Genomic DNA, 22,895 nt, shown 5'->3' on the forward strand with positions numbered 1-22,895 from the left:
TTATGTTGCGTTTTTCAAAGAGTCAAGTCATAATGGGTGACATGATTATGCATTCATTAGAACTTAATTGCTTTCATGTCAATCTTTTCTTCTGTCTCTTTTCATTTACGTGAACTATAAGTCAGCAAATTATATAAATCTATATGCAGGAAACATCCAAGGAAAAGCGCCAGAACTAGAAGAAAAGAGAGGAGATGATGTCGCAGATGGATACCGCATACAGCAGGACCATGGATACCAGAGTATCACTCAAAAAATGCTGATGGAAATAGGCTATCTAGAACTCAGAGTCAAAGGCGCACAAAAGCAAAGCATTTATGAAAGATCCTGAGTCCCAAATTGGGTAAAGCAAAAAGAAAAATGCTTAAGGGGAAAGACGTCTCAGAAAAGCCTGGAACAAAGAATGGAAACAAGTTTCAATTGAGAAAATCGTTCCGGCAACAAAATCCCCAGCTCATTGAGTCATTCGCACGGCCGGAAACCGAAATAGCAACAGCACAATCAGTTTGAAAGAAATCTGAGTTGTACTAAGAGTACACGCCGTGAAGACACTCCTCCAGAAGAACACTTTCAAAAATATCTTCTATTTTGTCAGAAAGAGGTGCCAGCTCTTGTTATTTCTAATTTTCAAGCTTGAACAAAAGGAAAGGACAAGCAGCCGACTCTTTCACGGCGAACAGCGCATCACTTACAGCACTAAGGATCAGATACAGAAATGGTTAGAAATTAGATTCAGCTTTTAGAAATAAATTTGTTTTAGTAAAAGGGCGGTCATTTGAAGCCGTTGCCTAAATTTGTGTAATTAAAATTAGCCGGTTAGTAGTATTTAACCCTTCTCGTTACATTGGAGAAGGGTCCAGAAATTTGTCAAAAAACTTGTCCTCAGAACATGCACTTCTGCACCCTCGGAGGGGGTTTTTGATGAATGGACGGATCAAGATTTATTTATGTTTGCATTTTAATACCTGCTACTGATGTTGCACTTCTGTACTCTTAGTAGGCATTAGAATTAAGTAGAAATAGATCATTATTGCTTCAGGTCTGTGAGTATAAAGTCAGTCATAAATGGTACTTTTATCTCTTGACGAGTTTCTGCTTGCATTCTTAGAGTAATATACAGCTGATGTTGTTTATATGTTAACGTATGAATGAGTAGACTACCATTTGGCACTTCTGTACGGTGGAGTCATTGATTTATGCTTAATACATGAATAACTGATTATGCGATATGTTGTTCACAACTGTTTTGTTTAACTTTTTATGCAGGATGGTTCATCTTAATTGATTTATATTCTCATAATAGCTGAATAATCTTCATTACCAGTTATTGTGTGAAATCTTTCTAGATCGCATAATGGAAAAAGTTCTATCCCGGGTTAGCGTAGATCAGATGTGTAGTTCTTGATAGATTAAAGTAGTATAAAGTTTAGTCTCAGATTTTAGAACTAGATTAGCTTAGAAATAATTCCATATTTTCATTATCTGATCTTACACACACACACATCACCGAACTCTATACACACACACCCCCCATAGAATGGGAAGTTGGTCCCGTTATCCCCAGTCGGACCCACTATACCAAACGGACACGGAGCCGCCAACCAGGTTCCCGACCGGGTGGGTATCCCCCTTGTTGTTGACCCGATTTCAGGGCCCTCAACATATTTGGCGCTAGAAGGAGGGCATGAACTATGAATGGCACATAAAGAAATATCAAAATACCATTCTGAGAGTAATACACCCTCATCAACTCCCTCGACTTCTCCAACACGGTTAAACCCGGAATTTGAAGTCGCTCGAGTACCTACCACTGCTACATATCCGAACATATCAGACCAATCTATCATTGATCCCCCTGAAATTCGAACTTTGATTCGTAAGCTCCAGGGATTCTCTATTTTTAACCAGAAGTCTGATAAATCTAAAAGCACCGTGACTTCGCAGTACAACCCTGCTCATCCCCTTACCATATCAAAGAGTGAAAAATTTGGCATACAACCAAGTGAACTCCCTCTCCCCACCAGGAAAAGAGCAAGGAAAACACCACCAGAGTCTGACAGTCAGACTCCTTCATCCACTTCGTCCATATCAACTCCCTCACCGCGAAGTCAACCACCCACTCTTTCGTTCCAACTCACTCACCCATCTTCTACAAACCTTCCTCTTCAAACATCAAAGATCTTAATATCTTCATCTTCTCAACATCAGAGATCATCTTCTGCACTTCCATTAACTAGCAGCTCAACGATGGCTCAGTCTCCATGGAACAATCCTGGGGCGGTTTTAATGCCTCCACCCCTGAGCCCTATACCGGCCCATCCTGAGAAATGGCTGCCTAAATTCAATCCGGAAGCAGGAATGCTAGCCGAGGAACATATCAATAATTTCATGCTTTCTGTTAATCTTAACGGAGTCACTAATGAAGACGCTTTTGTCCGGCTTTTCCCTTATACAATGCAAGGAACAGCTGGGTCATGGTACTTTTCGTTACCTTCCGGATCCATCACAAGCTGGGACATTTTTCAAAGCCAGTTCCTCACCAAGTTTGGTGATGACAGATCCACGGCGACATTGATCAACGACCTATCTAATCTTAAGGTTGAGGCTAGAGAACCCATTAAAGATTTTAACTTAAGGTTCAATAAGATCCTCAACAAAATCCCCGCTGCCTCACAACCTAGCGAGGAAGTAAGATGTGAATGGTACATCACGGCTTTACCTCCAAACTTGGTTATCTTCGTAGATAGGGAAAACAAGACCACCTTAGTCGACAACTTGACAGAAGCGTTAGCAGTGGAAAAATGCGTGGTAGCCCTAGAAAAGAGATCCGCTATACAAGAGCGCAAATCTAAGAAGATCTCTTTCAAAGAAGACACCAAGAAGAAGCAAACGAAAGATCCTTTCGATTTGGAAGGATTACAAAAAGTGTTGAAAGCCATGTCAAATGAGATGATTGATATTAAGAAACAAGTAGCAGAGACTTCTTCGAAAAAGCCTTTTAGGACTTTTAAAAGAAATCCTCCCATGGAGGTAAGACCACCTAGTGTTGTCTCGAACGTTGAATCTGAGGAAGACGAAGAAGAAGAGAATACCACTGAAGGGCAGACCGACGAGGAAGAGGTCATAGAACTACAAGGAATGTGGGATTTCATCCTCCCACAAGAAGAGGATCAAGAAGCATTTCCTGTTAGCACGAGAAGCAGAAATCAACTTGATCCTCCCCCAACTACCCCAAAACAAAAGGGTGCAAGCCCTGCAACAAAATAAAAGGTCGCGACAAAAAAGACAACTGCTAAAGCGACCCAGATTAGCCCGGTCCAATCTGATCAAACGCCTCCATCAAGAACACTAATAGTGTCGAATGAAATGGAGTATAACATCATTGATGACATGAAGAAGACCAGGGCTAATATCACTCTGTATGAATTGAGTAAATTGAAACACCAGCATAAAATAATGATGAAAGACTTACATGCTGTGCCTACTACATCTTTACCTACAGCTATAGCTTCCCACAATCTGGGGAGGCCTCCAACCAACACGATCAATAAAATTGATCCAAATGACATCGCCTTGATTGGAGGAAGATCAAGATCTCATACTCCTCCTTTTCTTCTCACATATGAAATCTTCAACAAAAACGTGCACAATTGTTTGGTCGATTCTGGTGCTTCAACGAACATTTTACCCAGGTCAATATGTGCCAAATTGAATGTGGAACCTCAAAAATCCGCAGTACGTATAGTTCAACTTGATCGATCCCTAGTCGAAGTGTTTGGTGAACTCAATCAGGTGACCATAAGATTGTCGTCTAACCCAAAAGTGTGTCAGGTTATCGACATTCTAGTAGCTGATATCCCTGAGTTCTATGGTTTGATTCTTAGCAGGGATTGGTCGGAAAAACTCCACGGATATTTTTCAACCGATTGGTCGTACATGTGGTTACCATACAATGGTAAACCAAATCAGATAAAGGTTGAACGAGAATTGCACCAAAAATACATAGTGACAGAACTGGAAGGAGAAAATGAGGCCATAACGTACAATAGCAGCATTGTAGGCAATTACGCAATAGATTCTTTCCTAGGTAATTTCAATGCTCATATTTCACCATACTTAGAGAATTCAGTTTTATCCCAAGTTGAAAATTTCTCCCAAACTGATGACTCAAAATGTTTTAGTTTTTTAGATAATTCTGTAAATACATCTTTATTTTGGAAATTATATTTTGACGGATCAAAATCCAATGAAGGGGCGGGAGCAGGATGCGTTCTGATTAACCCATACGGGAATAAGACTATGCTCACATGCAGACTTGAGTTCAATTGCACGAACAACACAGCGGAGTACGAAGCCTTGGTTCAAGGCCTATACAAAGCAATCGGATTGAACGTTAAGTATCTTCAAGTCTTTGGAGATTCGGAGATCGTCGTAAAACAAGTACGTAACACCATACATTGCCTGTCAAGTCATTTAAAGCATTATCAATCATTAGTTCAAGATCTCACTGCACATTTCGTAGCATTCAACATCTCGTCAATTCCAAGAATTAAAAACGCGAGCGCAGACCTGTTAGCTAACGTAGCCTCTAGACTCATCCCTTCTGAAGATTTTAGTCCTGATAGGTTTTCAATAGAATTAATCTTTAAACCATCCATCCCTGACAATATCACCAATTGGAGAGTGTTCAACGACGATCTTGACATCGTAAATTTCCTTACTTCTGAAGGAACCTACTCAAATCAGATAATCGACGAAGACCATCATGATCATCAAATACAACAAAATGGCTCCGACAATGCTATACCGAAATCGGTGGTCAAGCTAGAAGATTTATATGATTTGAAAAGTCGGTTTAAAAGGTCCGCCAATGCTAAACTTTGCAGTTCTACCCTGAACTATGAATTAGTAAACCTAGGAACCGATCAGAAGCCACAAAACGTTAACCTAGGTCACGACCTAGCCCTTGAAGAGAAATCAGCATATATCCGTCTTCTGAGACAATACAAAAACGTTTTTGCCTGGAATTACGATGAGCTAAAAACATACAACACTTCTATCATTCAACATGTTATCCCTATGATTGACAATGAAAAATCTGTCCAGCAGAAGCTCAGAAAAATACACCCTAACCTAGAAAATCAGATAAAAACTGAGCTTAATAAGTTGTTGAGAGCCAGAATAATTTTCCCCGTAAGGCATTCTAAATGGGTATCCAATATGGTGCCCATTAGGAAGAAAAATAGAGACATTAGAATCTGTATCGATTTCCGAAATCTCAACAAAGCCTGTCAGAAAGATAACTTTCCCCTCCCACCTATGGAGCAAATATTACAGGCGGTAGCAGGCTCAGAATTAATGTCATTCCTGGATGGATTTTCAGGATACAATCAAGTACTGGTGCATCCCGATGATCAGTTAAAGACTACGTTCCGAACCAAATGGGGCACCTATGCATATCGGAAAATGCCATTTGGTCTGATCAATGTCGGAGCTACCTTTCAGAGAGCCATGGACATCGTGTTTAAAGGGTTAGTCAATAAATCAGTAGTGATTTACTTGGATGATTTAACAGTGTACTCCAAAAAACGAAACAACCACCTCAAAGATTTGAAGCAAATCTTTCAAAGATGCTTGAGGTATGGGATTTCGCTCAACCCAAAGAAATCTTTCTTTGCATTAAGCGAAGGGAAATTGCTCGGATTCGTAGTGTCGAAATTTGGCATTCATATAGAACCTGACAGAATCAAGGAAATTTCCGAAATATCCATACCTCATAACAAGAAAGCCATGCAATCCTTCCTTGGATAGATCAATTTTGTCAAAAGATTTGTCCCTGATTTTTCACGTATTATTTCCCCCTTACAAAATATGATAAAAAAGAATTCAAATTTCAAATGGGGTCTAGATGAGCACGAAGCATTCAAATTAATCAAACAAGCTATCATCAATGCTCCATCTTTGGCCACCCCAAATTTTTCAGAATCTTTTACCTTATACACTTTTGCCTCAGAGAAATCCTATGCCGCGATTTTGACCCAAACAGATCAAGAGAAAGCGGAAGCTCCAATCGCATTCTTTAGCTCGAACTTACAAGGTGCTGAACTTAATTACTCAGACGTAGAGAAACAAGCATACGCTATTTTCAAAGCGATCAAATATTTCAGACCTTTCTTGCTTAAAGCCCACACTAAAGTCGTAGTACCGTTTCCGGCGGTAAGAAACCTTTTAGTGCAGAAAGACGTGGGCGAAAAGAGAGCTAATTGGATTACCGCTTTACAAGAATATGATCTTGAGATCAAACCAGCAAACATCGTAAGAGGTCAAGGCTTCTGCAAGATGTTAGCCAGAGCATCGCAAATCCCGGAGAACTCATCTGAAGAGGTACAAACGTACGAGGTAAGCCTAAACGACGTAGAATCATCATATGCTGACACCATTTATTTTCTTAAGAACGGGTATGCTCCATCACGTCTGGATCATACCAAGAAAAGAGCTCTGAGATTAAAAGTTAAACAATACCAGCTCGTAAATGATATCTTGTTTAAAAGGAATTACGATTCTGTACTTCTTAGGTGTCTTGAGAAAACTGAAGCCGAAAAGGTTTTGCAGGAACTCCATGATGGACCAGCAGGTGGACACTATGCCGGAGATGCGACTGCACATAAAATCTTGCGTGCAGGATATTATTGGCCCACGTTGTTCAAAGACTCATACAATCACGTGAGGAGATGCCAAGTCTGCCAGACTGCTGCAGGAAAACAAAGGAAACCTGCCATGCCACTACAACCAGTCATCATCGACCAACCATTCAGTCAATGGGGCTTGGACATAATAGGTGAGATCGTTCCTCACTCTTCTAAGCAGCATAAGTATATCCTTACGGCAACTGATTATTTTACCAAATGGGTAGAAGCAGTTCCTCTCAAGACAGTTCATTCTGAAAATATTATTGAATTCATAGATCAATTTATCATCACCAGGTTTGGATTGCCAAAATCATTAATATTTGATAACGCTTCATATTTTTCTGGAAATACTATGACTGAGTTTGCGCTTAAAAGAGGTTTCAAACTGAAATATTCTGCCAACTACTATCCTCAAGGTAATGGATTGGCTGAATCAACAAACAAGAACCTAATCAGAATTATCAAAAGAACAGTCGACCAAAACCAAAGGAATTGGCACAAAGCGTTGGTAAATGCTTTATGGGATGATAGAATCACAAAGAAAGCTTCAATCGGCACTTCTCCCTTTAATTTAGTTTATGGGAGAGAAGTGGTTCTTCCGACTCACCTAGTCATTCCCTCTTTGTCTTTAGTGCAATATATCGTTGAAGTATCTACTTCCTCTTTACAATTAAGACAAATGGAAATAATCAAACTAGAAGAACAAAGAGAACAAGCTAGGAAAACCCATGCTCATCACCAAGCGCTAATAAAATCTTCTTTTGACTCAGCCATCATAACCAGAAAAAACTTTCAGATGGGTGATTTAGTTTTGAAATGGGATAAGGCTCATGAAGAAAAGGGCAAACATACGAAATTTCAAAAGCTGTGGCTTGGCCCTTTTCAGATTATGGAAGTCGTAGGCCAATCTACATTCGTGTTGCAGGATCTGGCAAGAAGGAGAGATTCTTTACCTGTCAATGGACTTATTCTTAAATTATATTTTCCATAGAAGAGAAATCTTCTAATTTTTGTAGGATAGATTTAGTTTTTAGTTTTTATTTTGTTTTGCTTTTCTCTTTTGAATAAAACCCGTTGTAGATGATCATTTAAAAAGGATTCATGAAAGAGCACGCCAATTCTCTATCAGATTTTGATTTCGCTTGTACAAATAGCAAAATTTTTGAAAATATGAATTTTATTATTGACAAATAGAGTTAACTTCACTGTGATTACGATACTCGTTTCAACCTCTAAAAACTTTGACAAAAGCAACCTCTGGTAAAAGAATTGTTTTGTATCAGCACCATGAAGGGTATCATCAATAATAAAATAAGCATTCTCTGCAAAGCTGTTGTTTTCAAAAACTCTATTATTGTCGTCCAGAGCTTTCTTAAGGAAAAACAATGACTTCCTCCCTGCAAAAAGGAAACTACAGCATCCAGAGAAACAATCCAAGCAAAACACTATATCTCAAAGAATAAGAGGTCTCATCACGAACCGGCTTATCATGATCGCAGATATTATAACTTGCTGACTTTGCCAATACTGTCTATCAAAACAGGGCAACGACTTAAGATTGTTGTAATCCAAAGACAAGAGGTCTCATCACGAGCCGGCTTGTTCAGCACAAGTGTAAATCAGGTGAATGACTGTGTTATCACTTAAGAATTCTAGTTTCAAAACCGCTCACATTAGGTTGATGGTAAAAAATTCGGTGCTAGTCTAAGCTTGATTTTTGTTTTTAGAATCTTGAGTCAACTATGTATTCTCATTCATCACCGGTCATTCTCATTCATCCCCGTCTCATAGCCATGTGTCAGTTTTGTTCAAAAGTTACTATGTGTCACAAAGCTCTTTGGGTTATGTCGTAGCTCATGTAATAATTTTGAAGTGTTTCCGCAGTGCATAAATCCTTTAGCAGTTTCGCAGCGCAACCTATTTTAGGTGATTTCGTAGCGGAAAACACTGATTTTGCACTAACCGCGCTACGAAATGGGAAATTCGTGCTGATCCATAGCACATCTCACCCCAGCTGTCATATTTTCTGCAAGAATTTTACAGGGATAGCATGTGTAAGGTCTTGCATGTTGGTCTTGACGCATGTTCTATAGCCTTCAAAAGAGGACTGGTGGCCTGACAAATTCTGCAGTGATATCATCTTTGCTAGAACTGATTAAGTGACATTGAAAGTGTTGTGAAGCGACCGATGAATGAGGCGGTTACCTTCTGATGTGACAGTTGTGTACTATGTTCCAGAATCACAGAAGCTTATGGCTGATAGTGAGTGCCAGAGTGGGGAATGTTTTGATATATATTTAGACAGCAGCCCATTGTTCGTCATTCTGAGAGCGAACCCCTTCATCTCAATTCCTACGCAGATTTTCAGACTTCTCATCGTTTCATGCGGGAAGCTAAGCACTTCGAGTCCTCTGCAAGTTCAAGATAAATAAGGATACCGTTGAGCTGAGAAGAATCCAGCTCGAGACTTACTGCAGAGCTTTGCTTCAAGAATGGGGACGGTTATTGAAAGTGGATCATTTCAGTCGCTTCTGATTAGGGCGGGATTTTCGAACGACACCGATCATCTTCATGTGGTGGCCATTTTGTTATTCGTCACAATTCTGTGCTTATGTATCATACTGGGACATTTGCTGGAGGATAATAGATGGGTCAATGAATCCATTACGGCCCTTGCCATAGGGTGTTGTGCGGGGTTTACAGTTCTTCTATTTAGTGGAGGCACGAGTTCTCATATTTTGCATTTTAATGAAGAACTCTTTTCCATATATCTTCTTCCACCTATAATCTTCAATGTTGGGCTTCAAGTTAAAAAGAAACAGTTTTTTCACAACTTTGTCACTATTATGTTGTTTGGAGTGGTGGGAGTGTTTATCTCATTTGCTATTATCTCAGCTGGTTGCTGGTTGTTATTTCCAGGATTGGATGTTTCAGGACTCAAAATCAGGGACTATCTTGCACTTGGAACAATATTTTCATCCACTGATACAGTTTGTACATTACAGTTTTTGCATCAAGATGAAACTCCCTTACTTTACAGTTTGGTCTTTGGAGAGGGAGTTGTGAATGATGCAACATCTGTAGTGCTTTTCAGAGCTGTCCAGAAGTTCAATTTTTCAAGACTTGATGACGTGACAGTGATATACATAATAGCTGATTTTCTATACCTTTTTTCACAAGTACAGTACTTGGAGTTGCAACTGGGCTTTTGACAAACGAAATGTGTTTGCACTTAAGTATATACCTCATGTTCTAATTTTTGTGGATTGATCGAATACAGGGAACCAAACGAAATGTTGAGGTTTGGCAAGCATTACTAGTTGTTCGTGCATTAGTTCTTCCACCAACAGAGGACATAGACACATGGTTGAAATTTGCTTCTCTTTGCCGGAAAAGTGGTCGTATTAGTCAAGGTCATTCCACCTTGATCAAACTGTTGCAGTATGATCTAGAATTTGCTCCTCCAAATACAAGATTGTCAGCTCCGCCTCAAGTTATTTTTGCATATTTAAAGTATCAGTGGTCTCTTGGAGAAGATAGTAAACGGAAGGAAGCATTCCATTGGTTGCAAGATTTGTCCGTTGAGCTTGTTGAAGATGCACATTCTTCAGGTTCTATGTATTTGTATCCCATTGCAACATCAAGCTCTGTTAGCCCTTCAAGTTCTGTAGTTTCTCTCCTTGCTCGAATATATAAAAAACTTGGAATGTGGCAGTGGGCACTAAACCCTGGACTGGATGAAGACTCAATACCTGGTGCTGCTATTCATTAACATTCTTATATTTTTTTTGCACTTCAAAATGCCACGGAAATTGTTGGCGAATGGTCAAAAGAAGCATTGGTGCTCATCGTGCTATTCTAGCTGCTAGATCACTTGTCTTTGAAAGTATGTTTGCTCATGACTCGAAGGAAAAGGAATCATCGACAATTAATATCGATGACATATCCATTGATGGATGCAAGGCGGTTTTGAGCTATATATATATATATATGGATCTCTTACTCCTAATGAGTTTTACACACACAGGTTGGCTCTGCTCCGAGCAGCAGATAAATATGACATCAGTGATTTGAAGGATGCCATGTTGGTAATCAAAGACCTTTTATCTGTTGCATCATTTTATGCAACTGAATCGAGCTTCACAGCTTCTACTGCCTTGTCAATAACATGCTTTGGCATGTCCTTTTCTGAAGTTTATAGCAAAGATGGTACAAATGTACAGATCAAACATCTAAAAACATTTGATGAAGGATTCTTGAGAATGGACAGAGACACACATGTTATGGATTGGTCTTCGAGCAGGTCAGATATAGACGTGAATGAACGGACTACAGAGAATATCTCCAAATATACTTTGTTACAAGATAGAGAATCATATGCAGCTTATTTTTGTGAACTGGATCTCAAGGCTTAATACTGTGATTTCATCAAAGGTGGAGAAGCAGTCAGTTCTATTTTTGCAATTCTTGACCGTGGAACAAAAAATTGAATCAGATGATGAAGATGCAGAAACTGCTGATAAAATCAAAGGAGAAATTGAATTAAAGAATTTATAATTTGCTTATCCATCCAGGCCTGAAGTCAAAATTTTCAAAGATTTGAACCTAAAAATTAAAGTCTGTCATAGCCAAGTCTTGGTTGGGGCAAGTGGTTCAGGCAAAAGCTCAGTGATCGCATTAATTGAAAGATGAAATTTGTATTGCTTCTGTTGTACAAGATGGTATGAATCGTGGTGCACATGGTGTGACATCTTTTGAAGATGCAATGTCTTTTTCCAAGCATCAAGTGTTTGGACTGAAGTGACTAGAAAATTTAAAGAGGAGATTGGACACTATCTATTAACAGATAAGTTGTACAGGTACTTGAGTATTAAGCAAAGTGATATCCAAGAATTCAACAAGCATGATAAGGATCTTTTCAATCTACTTGAACAGATTTTTAGCAATGGTAGCTGTATCACTTCTGATTCAGATATTAAAAGACAAGACAAAACTGGTGCTCCTTTTTTTTCAGGCAATGAAATTGAAGATAAGGTGTACAGGTATACAAACAGAGTAGAGTCTGAGACTGTGTTTTTGAAATTACACAGCAGTTTCGTAGCGCGCTACGAAACTGCTGTAGGTGATGATTTTAACACAGTTAGACAGTTTTGTATTATGAGCGGGAATTTTGAAAGGGAAACGCCAAAAGGGTATGCAAGAACATCATCTGGAGCTGCCAGCACTCAATCAAGTCAAGACAGGTGGATGCCTAAAAAGGTTGGAGATTTAAATCCAATTTTAAATTTCTGTTGTAAAGCCCCTTTATCACCATTCAAGATACAACAAACGAGCTGCCTGTAAGAAACTTTTGCCTGCACACATGTCCATCGATGAAGCTCACAGCACATCAAGAACGTGGCAGTGTTCCATGTTTTGGGTTATTAAAAGCTAGAAGACATGCTTATGTACATTCGAGCATTTTTGTGAAGAACTGAAGCCGAGAAACAAGGAAATTCTCCTAATACTTCTGTGCAGTTAGAAGATTCAACGTTCAAGGTCAATATGGAGTATTAAATGTCCAGCTCAGCTAAATCGAAAGAGGACCAGATGTCAAAGAACGAAGAGAAGCCATCATGAATATAATATAGAGTTAGAGTCATAGTAGATTTAGAACTCTTTAAAAACTCCAGTCAGCACTTTAGTTGTATTTATTAGTTAGTTCAATAGATGATAGGTGTCAGTAGAGGTAGTTATCGACTCCCCTCATGCTGGAGGAGGAAGCTCGAATTAGTTAGAATAAGGATTCTATATATAGCTGAAACAACAATGTAATGAGGGTTGGAAATTTGATGAACAGAGCATTGTTTTGGCTTATGTAAAGACAGATTTCAGTAATATAATTTGAGCTTCTTTACTTCTCAGGATTCATGAGGGATTTCTATGTTCAGAATGTATGATTTTATCTTTTCCTTTATGTCTTTTTACAGTTGCATTGGTGTACAATCACTCAGAATTCACTGATTGTGCTCTGACTTCCTATGCGCACTTATGAGTTGTGGTTCCATATGTGTGTTGTGTTCTGAACATTTAAATGCTAAGTGCCCTGACTTCTATGTAAAGGCAGTATCATTATTTACTGAGTTGTTGTTGACTCCATAGGCCCAATGGAAACTTGTTTAATGTTTTTCCAGCCTTCATATTTATCAATGTTATTTCACAAGAGTTAGCCATCTTATTATTAGTCAAAATCAATAACCCTTGAGAGAGAGCCCTCTCAGGCTAAGGAGGCTAAGCCTTAGTCTAAAGATTGGTTTGAAATAGTTACTTGAAGTCTTCCTGGTTTGCAGCCTTCCAGGGCTTGATTTTGAGATAACATTTTGGTGCGTCTGCCGGGAGCCTGAAGATTACTCATTCCCGAAATTATGAAGCTGAACTTCTGAAGGTAGCAGGAGCTCAGAAGGTTTTTGAGGCTGCAAATCTACCTTGGCGACTCCATTGTTGAAGAATTCAAAATTCATACATTCATGGTGATTCCACTGGAGTTATGAAAGACCCAGATGCTACCATTCTTGTTTCAAGGTATGCATGCATAAATTTTTCAGGAATTCATGGTTTCCCAAATCATTTTCCCAAGGATGCATATTTTCTAAGGAATGGTCCAAAATTCAATGGAGAAGATTTGAGTTTAACTTTGAAGCATATATCAGATTTCTGTGATTTTACTGAGCTTCTTAGAGTTAAACATGAGGATGTTTTCATTATGTTGTTCTATGATTCACTTCAAGGGAAATGTAAACAATGGATTGAAAGCTTTCCTACCAAATCCATTAAATCATTTGAAGACTTTTGGCTTATGTTTTTGGAGGAATGGATGGATAGATCAGATGCGGTGGCAAACTCTCCTTCAATTCAAGGTTTCAAACAGTGGAATGATCAGCATATTAATGAAGAAATAGTTGAAAATTTTTCTTTGTCCTTGTCTTCTTATCTAAAATCATTTGACTGCAAGGCAGACGATAAGATGAAATTTTTGGATGAATTTGCCAAAGACATTGAGAAAGACATTGAAGGTTTAGAAGGTCAAATTCAGGCATATAGTCTTCATAATCATGATCATTATTATCAGAAGCCTTCTATGGTAGAACACAAGGAGAGAGTGTTGGTTCCTTTCTCTTTCACGGTTGAGGAAGTGTACACTGTTGTTGAAGATAAGTTTGCACAACCAGAAAGTTACGAGAACCATCAAGCTGATCATGTATTCTGGGATCCTATAGCTGACTACATGGAAGAGTTTTACTCTCCAGTGTTTCAGTTTTTCTATGAAGATCAGAGGCAATTTCAGCGGCAGTGGTCATCGCCATATCATAGTGGCTCTGAACTCCGATGCAGTCAAAAAACTCAAATATCAGATAAGACAAATTATTGGCTACATTGGAAATTTCACATTGATTGAGCTGAAAGAAGTTTGAATTGATAGGGTAGGTAGGTAGGAAAATGCAAATAAGCTCAAGGTTGACTGAGCATTTATTTTTCAGTAGATGTAGATTTCTTTCTCCTACAGTCATCATCAAGCTTAAGCCCGAGGTGAAGGCCCAAGAAGCTTGAATGGAATGTTTGTCAAGCAGATTTTTGTTTGTAATAAAAAAGATAAATCACTGGACCTACGAGTTCTTAGTGTACTACAGGAGCACACTATCCCAAGTGGAGCCACTGTTATCACTTAAGAATTCTAGTTTCAAAACCGCTCACATTAGGTTGATGGTAAAAAATTCGGTGCTAGTCTAAGCTTGATTTTTTTTTTTAGAATCTTGAGTCAACTATGTATTCTCATTCATCACCGGTCATTCTCATTCATCCCCGTCTCATAGCCATGTGTCAGTTTTGTTCAAAAGTTACTATGTGTCACAAAGCTCTTTGGGTTATGTCGTAGCTCATGTAATAATTTTGAAGTGTTTCCGCAGCGCATAAATCCTTTAGCAGTTTCGCAGCGCAACCTGTTTTAGGTGATTTCGTAGCGGAAAACACCGATTTTGCACTAACCGCGCTACGAAATGGGAAATTCGTGTTGATCCATAGCACATCTCACCCCAGCTGTCATATTTTCTGCAAGAATTTTACGGGGATAGCATGTGTAAGGTCTTGCATGTTGGTCTTGACGCATGTTCTGTAGCCTTCAAAAGAGGACTGGTGGCCTGACAAATTCTGCGGTGATATCATCTTTGCTAGAACTGATTAAGTGAGAGTGAAAGTGTTGTGAAGCAACCGATGAATGAGGCGGTTGCCTTCTGATGTGACAGCTGTGTACTATGTTCCAGAATCACAGAAGCTTATGGCTGATAGTGAGTGCCAGAGTGGGGAATATTTTGATATATATTTAGATAGCAGCCCATTGTTCGTCATTCTGAGAGCGAACCCCTTCATCTCAATTCCTACGCAGATTTTCAGACTTCTCATCGTTTCATGCGGGAAGCTGAGCACTTTGAGTCCTCCGCAAGTTCAAGATAAATAAGGATATCGTTGAGCTGAGAAGAATCCAGCTCGAGACTTACTGCAGAGCTTTGCTTCAAGAATGGGGACGGTTATTGACAGTGGATCATTTCAGTCGCTTCTGATTAGGGCGGGATTTTCGAACGACACCGATCATCTTCACGTGGTGGCCATTTCGTTATTCGTCACAATTCTGTGCTTGTGTATCATACTGGGACATTTGCTGGAGGAGAATAGATGGGTCAATGAATCCATTACGGCCCTTGCCATAGGGTGTTGTGCGGGGCTTATAGTTCTTCTATTTAGTGGAGGCACAAGTTCTCATATTTTGTGTTTTAATGAAGAACTCTTTTCCATATATCTTCTTCCACCTATAATCTTCAATGCTGGGCTTCAAGTTAAAAAGAAACAGTTTTTTCACAACTTTGTCACTATTATGTTGTTTGGAGTGGTGGGAGTGTTTATCTCATTTGCTATTATCTCAGCTGGTTTCTAGTTGTTATTTCCAGGATTGGATGTTTCAGGACTCAAAATCAGGGACTATCTTGCACTTGGAACCATATTTTCATCCACTGATACAGTTTGTACATTACAGGTTTTGCATCAAGATGAAACTCCCTTACTTTACAGTTTGGTCTTTGGAGAGGGAGTTGTGAATGATGCAACATCTGTAGTGCTTTTCAGAGCTGTCCAGAAGTTGGATTTTTCAAGACTTGATGACATGACAGTGATATACATAATAGCTGATTTTCGATACCTTTTTTCACAAGTACAGTACTTGGAGTTGCAACTGGGCTTTTGACAAACGAAATGTGTTTTCATTTAAGTATACGCCTCATGTTCTAATTTTTGTGGATTGATCGGATACAAGGAACCAAACGAAATGTTGAGGTTTGGCAAGCATTACTAGTTGTTCGTGCATTAGTTCTTCCACCAACAGAGGACATAGACACATGGTTGAAATTTGCTTCTCTTTGCCGGAAAAGTGGTCGTATTAGTCAAGGTCATTCCACCTTGATCAAACTGTTGCAGTATGATCTAGAATTTGCTCCTCCAAATACAAGATTGTCAGCTCCGCCTCAAGTTATTTTTGCATATTTAAAGTATCAGTGGTCTCTTGGAGAAGATAGTAAACGGAAGGAAGCATTCCATTGGTTGCAAGATTTGTCCGTTGAGCTTGTTGAAGATGCACATTCTTCAGGTTCTATGTATTTGTATCCCATTGCAACATCAAGCTCTGTTAGCCCTTCAAGTTCTGTAGTTTCTCTCCTTGCTCGAATATATAAAAAACTTGGAATGTGGCAGTGGGCACTAAACCCTGGACTGGATGAAGACTCAATACCTGGTGCTGCTATTCATTAACATTCTTATATTTTTTTTGCACTTCAAAATGCCACGGAAATTGTTGGCGAATGGTCAAAAGAAGCATTGGTGCTCATCGTGCTATTCTAGCTGCTAGATCACTTGTCTTTGAAAGTATGTTTGCTCATGACTCGAAGGAAAAGGAATCGTCGACAATTAATATCAATGACATATCCATTGATGGATGCAAGGCGGTTTTGAGCTATATATATATATATATGGATCTCTTACTCCTAATGAGTTTTACACACACAGGTTGGCTCTGCTCCGAGCAGCAGATAAATATGACATCAGTGATTTGAAGGATGCCATGTTGGTAATCAAAGACCTTTTATCTGTTGCACCATTTTATGCAACTGAATCCAGCTTCACAGCTTCTACTTCCTTGTTTATAACATGCTTTGGCATGTCCTTTACTGAAGTTTATAGCAAAGATGGTACAAATGTACAGATCAAACATCTAAAAACATTTGATGAAGGATTCTTGAGAATGGACAGAGACACACATGTTATGGATTGGTCTTCGAGCAGGTCAGATATAGACGTGAATGAACAGACTACAGAGAATAGCTCCAAATATACTTTGTTACAAGATAGAGAATCATATGCAGCTTATTTTTGTGAACTGGATCTCAAGGCTTAATACTGTGATTTCATCAAAGGTGGAGAAGCAGTCAGTTCTATTTTTGCAATTCTTGACCGTGGAACAAAAAATTGAATCAGATGATGAAGATGCAGAAACTGCTGATAAAATCAAAGGAGAAATTGAATTAAAGCATTTAGAATTTGCTTATCCATCCAGGCCTGAAGTCACAATTTTCAAAGATTTGAACCTAAAAATTAAAGTCTGTCATAGCCAAGCCTTGGTTGGGGCAAGTGGTTCAGGCAAAAGCTCAGTGATCGCATTAATTGAAAGATGAAATTTGTATTGCTTCTGCTATACAAGATGGTATGAATCATGGTGCACATGGTGTGACATCTTTTGAAGATGCAATGTCTTTTTCCAAGCATCAAGTGTTTGGACTGAAGTGACTAGAAAATTTAAAGAGGAGATTGGACACTATCTATTAACAGATAAGTTGTACAGGTACTTGAGTATTAAGCAGAGTGATATCCAAGAATTCAACAAGCATGATAAGGATCTTTTCAATCTACTTGAACATATTTTTAGCAATGGTAGCTGTATCACTTCTGATTCAGATATTAAAAGACAAGACAAAACTGGTGCTCCTTTTTCTTCAGGCAATGAAATTGAATATAAGGTATATAGGTATACAAACAGAGTAGAGTCTGAGACTGTGTTTTTGAAATTACTCAGCAGTTTCGTAGCGCGCTACGAAACTGCTGTAGGTGATGATTTTAACACAGTTAGACAGTTTTGTATTATGAGCGGGAATTTTGAAAGGGAAACGCCAAAAGGGTATGCAAGAACATCATCTGGAGCTGCCAGCACTCAATCAAGTCAAGACAGGTGGATGCCTAAAAAGGTTGGAGATTTAAATCCAATTTTAAATTTCTGTTGTAAAGCCCCTTTATCACCATTCAAGATACAACAAACGAGCTGCCTGTAAGAAACTTTTGCCTGCACACATGTCCTTCGATGAAGCTCACAGCACATCAAGAACGTGGCAGTGTTCCATGTTTTGGATTATTAAAAGCTAGAAGACATGCTTATGTACATTCGAGCATTTTCGTGAAGAACTGAAGCCGAGAAACAAGGAAAATCTCCTAATACTTCTGAGCAGTTAGAAGATTCAGCGTTCAAGGTCAATATGGAGTATTAAATGTCCAGCTCAGCTAAATCGAAAGAGGACCAGATGTCAAAGAACGAAGAGAAGCCATCATGAATATAATATAGAGTTAGAGTCATAGTAGATTTAGAACTCTTTAAAAACTCCAGTCAGCACTTTAGTTGTATTTATTAGTTAGTTCAATAGCTGATAGGTGTCAGTAGAGGTAGTTATCGACTCCCCTCATGCTGGAGGAGGAAGCACGAATTAGTTAGAATAAGGATTCTATATATAGATGAAACAACAATGTAAGGAGGGTTGGAAATTTGATGAACAGAGCATTGTTTTGGCTTATGTAAAGACAGAGTTTTCAGTAATATAATTTGAGCTTCTTTACTTCTCAGGATTCATGAGGGATTTCTATATTCAGAATGTATGATTTTATCTTTTCCTTTATGTCTTTTTACAGTTGCATTGGTGTACAATCACTCAGAATTCACTGATTGTGCTCTGACTTCCTGTGTGCACTTATGAGTTGTGGTTCCATATGTGTGTTGTGTTCTGAACATTTAAATGCTAAGTGCCCTGACTTCCATGTAAAGGCAGCATCATTATTTACTGAGTTGTTGTTGACTCCATAGGCCCAATGGAAACTTGTTTAATGTTTTTCCAGCCTTCATATTTATCAATGTTATTTCACAAGAGTTAGCCATCTTATTATTAGTCAAAATCAATAACCCTTGAGAGAGAGCCCTCTCAGGCTAAGGAGGCTAAGCCTTAGTCTAAAGATTGGTTTGAAATAGTTACTTGAAGTCTTCCTGGTTTGCAGCCTTCCAAGGCTTGATTTTGAGATAACATTTTGGTGCGTCTGCCAGGAGCCTGAAGATTACTCATTCCCGAAATTATGAAGCTGAACTTCTGAAGGTAGCAGGAGCTCAGAAGGTTTTTGAGGATGCAAATCTACCTTGGCGACTCCATTGTTGAAGAATTCAAAATTCATACATTCATGGTGATTCCACTGGAGTTATGAAAGACCCAGATGCTACCATTCTTGTTTCAAGGTATGCATGCATAAATTTTTCAGGAATTCATGGTTTCCCAAATCATTTTCCCAAGGATGCATATTTTCTAAGGAATGGTCCAAAATTCAATGGAGAAGATTTGAGTTTAAATTTGAAGCATATATCAGATTTCTGTGATTTTACTGAGCTTCTTAGAGTTAAACATGAGGATGTTTGCATTATGTTGTTCTATGATTCACTTCAAGGGAAATGTAAACAATGGATTGAAAGCTTTCCTACCAAATCCATTAAGTCATTTGAAGACTTTTGGCTTATGTTTTTGGAGGAATGGATGGATAGATCAGATGTGGTGGCAAACTCTCCTTCAATTCAAGGTTTCAAACAGTGGAATGATCATCATATTAATGAAGAAATAGTTGAAAATTTTTCTTTGTCCTTGTCTTCTTATCTAAAATCATTTGACTGCAAGGCAGAGGATAAGATGAAATTTTTGGATGAATTTGCCAAAGACATTGAGAAAGACATTGAAGGTTTAGAAGGTCAAATTCAGGCATATAGTCTTCATAATCATGATCATTATTTTCAGAAGCCTTCTATGGTAGAACACAAGGAGAGAGTGTTGGTTCCTTTCTCTTTCACGGTTGAGGAAGTGTACACTGTTGTTGAAGATCAGTTTGCACAACCAGAAAGTTACGAGAACCATCAAGCTGATCATGTATTCTGGGATCCTATAGCTGACTACATGGAAGAGTTTTACTCTCCAGTGTTTAAGTTTTTCTATGAAGATCAGAGGCAATTTCAGCGGCAATGGTCATCGCCATATCATAGTGGCTCTGAACTCCAATGCAGTCAAAAAAACTCAAATATCAGATAAGACAAATGATTGGCTACATTGGAAATTTCACATTGATTGAGCTGGAAGAAGTTTGAATTGATAGGGTAGGTAGGTAGGAAAATGCAAATAAGCTCAAGGTTGACTGAGCATTTATTTTTCAGTAGATGTAGATTTCTTTCTCCTACAGTCATCATCAAGCTAAAGCCCGAGGTGAAGGCCCAAGAAGCTTGAATGGAATGTTTGTCAAGCAGATTTTCGTTTGTAATAAAAAAGATAAATCACTGGACCTACGAGTTCTTAGTGTACTACAGGAGCACACTATCCCAAGTGGAGCCACTGTTATCACTTAAGAATTCTAGTTTCAAAACCGCTCACATTAGGTTGATGGTAAAAAATTCGGTGCTAGTCTAAGCTTGATTTTTTTTTTTAGAATCTTGAGTCAACTATGTATTCTCATTCATCATCGGTCATTCTCATTCATCCCTGTCTCATAGCCATGTGTCAGTTTTGTTCAAAAGTTACTATGTGTCACAAAGCTCTTTGGGTTATGTCGTAGCTCATGTAATAATTTTGAAGTGTTTCCGTAGCGCATAAATCCTTTAGCAGTTTCGCAGCGCAACCTGTTTTAGGTGATTTCGTAGCGGAAAACACCGATTTTGCACTAATCGCGCTACGAAATGGGAAATTCGTGTTGATCCATAGCACATCTCACCCCAGCTGTCATATTTTCTGCAAGAATTTTACGGGGATAGAATGTGTAAGGTCTTGCATGTTGGTCTTGACGCATGTTCTGTAGCCTTCAAAAGAGGACTGGTGGCCTGAAAAATTCTGCAGTGATATCATCTTTGCTAGAACTGATTAAGTGAGAGTGAAAGTGTTGTGAAGCGGCCAATGAATGAGGCAGTTACCTTCTGATGTGACAGCTGTGTACTATGTTCCAGAATCACAGAAGCTTATGGCTGATAGTGAGTGCCAGAGTGGGGAATGTTTTGATATATATTTAGATAGCAGCCCATTGTTCGTCATTCTGAGAGCGAACCCCTTCATCTCAATTCCTACGCAGATTTTCAGACTTCTCATCGTTTCATGCGGGAAGCTGAGCACTTCGAGTCCTCCGCAAGTTCAAGATAAATAAGGATACCGTTGAGCTGAGAAGAATCTAGCTCGAGACTTACTGCAGAGCTTTGCTTCAAGAATGGGGACGGTTATTGACAGTGGATCATTTCAGTCGCTTCTGATTAGGGCGGGATTTTCGAACGACACCGATCATCTTCACGTGGTGGCCATTTCGTTATTCGTCACAACTCTGTGCTTGTGTATCATACTGGGACATTTGCTGGAGGAGAATAGATGGGTCAATGAATCCATTACGGCCCTTGCCATAGGGTGTTGTGCGGGGCTTATAGTTCTTCTATTTAGTGGAGGCACAAGTTCTCATATTTTGCGTTTTAATGAAGAACTCTTTTCCATATATCTTCTTCCACCTATAATCTTCAATGCTGGGCTTCAAGTTAAAAAGAAACAGTTTTTTCACAACTTTGTCACTATTATGTTGTTTGGAGTGGTGGGAGTGTTTATCTCATTTGCTATTATCTCAGCTGGTTTCTAGTTGTTATTTCTAGGATTGGATGTTTCAGGACTCAAAATCAGGGACTATCTTGCACTTGGAACAATATTTTCATCCACTGATACAGTTTGTACATTACAGGTTTTGCATCAAGATGAAACTCCCTTACTTTACAGTTTGGTCTTTGGAGAGGGAGTTGTGAACGATGCAACATCTGTAGTGCTTTTCAGAGCTGTCCAGAAGTTCGATTTTTCAAGACTTGATGACGTGACAGTGATATACATAATAGCTGATTTTCTATACCTTTTTTCACAAGTACAGTACTTGGAGTTGCAACTGGGCTTTTGACAAACGAAATGTGTTTGCATTTAAGTATACGCCTCATGTTCTAATTTTTGTGGAATGATCGGATACAAGGAACCAAACGAAATGTTGAGGTTTGGCAAGCATTACTAGTTGTTCGTGCATTAGTTCTTCCACCGACAGAGGACATAGACACATGGTTGAAATTTGCTTCTCTTTGCCGGAAAAGTGGTCGTATTAGTCAAGGTCATTCCACCTTGATCAAACTGTTGCAGTATGATCTCGAATTTTCTCCTCCAAATACAAGATTGTCAGCTTCGCCTCAAGTTATTTTTGCATATTTAAAGTATCAGTGGTCTCTTGGAGAAGATAGTAAACGGAAGGAAGCATTCCATTGGTTGCAAGATTTGTCCGTTGAGCTTGTTGAAGATGCACATTCTTCAGGTTCTATGTATTTGTATCCCATTGCAACATCAAGCTCTGTTAGCCCTTCAAGTTCTGTAGTTTCTCTCCTTGCTCGAATATATAAAAAACTTGGAATGTGGCAGTGGGCACTAAACCCTAGACTGGATGAAGACTCAATACCTGGTGCTGCTATTCATTAACGTTCTTATATTTTTGTTGCATTTCAAAATGCCACGGAAATTGTTGGCGAATGGTCAAAAGAAGCATTGGTGCTCACCGTGCTATTCTAGCTGCTAGATCACTTGTCTTTGAAAGTATGTTTGCTCATGACTCGAAGGAAAAGGAATCATCGACAATTAATATCGATGACATATCCATTGATGGATGCAAGGCGGTTTTGAGCTATATATATATATATATATGGATCTCTTACTCCTAATGAGTTTTACACACACAGGTTGGCTTTGCTCCGAGCAGTAGATAAATATGACATCAGTGATTTGAAGGATGCCA

At 38.9% G+C, this 22,895-nt stretch overlaps 3 pseudogenes; all 3 read left to right on the top strand.

The window, feature by feature from the left end:
- Window positions 1-9,181: 9,181 nt before the first annotated feature.
- Window positions 9,182-10,461, top strand: LOC149148224 (sodium/hydrogen exchanger 4 pseudogene; annotated as a pseudogene).
- A 4,779-nt stretch (window positions 10,462-15,240) lies between these two features.
- On the top strand, window positions 15,241-16,520 carry LOC149148225 (sodium/hydrogen exchanger 4 pseudogene; annotated as a pseudogene).
- Window positions 16,521-21,302: 4,782 nt separating this feature from the next.
- Window positions 21,303-22,582, top strand: LOC149148226 (sodium/hydrogen exchanger 4 pseudogene; annotated as a pseudogene).
- The last annotated feature ends 313 nt before the right edge of the window (window positions 22,583-22,895 follow it).

Source organism: Pinus tabuliformis, chromosome 9 (assembly GCF_031772625.1).
Source record: "Pinus tabuliformis cultivar Carrire ecotype Pingquan chromosome 9, CPIR1, whole genome shotgun sequence".
In the NCBI taxonomy this organism is placed as follows: domain Eukaryota; kingdom Viridiplantae; phylum Streptophyta; class Pinopsida; order Pinales; family Pinaceae; genus Pinus; species Pinus tabuliformis.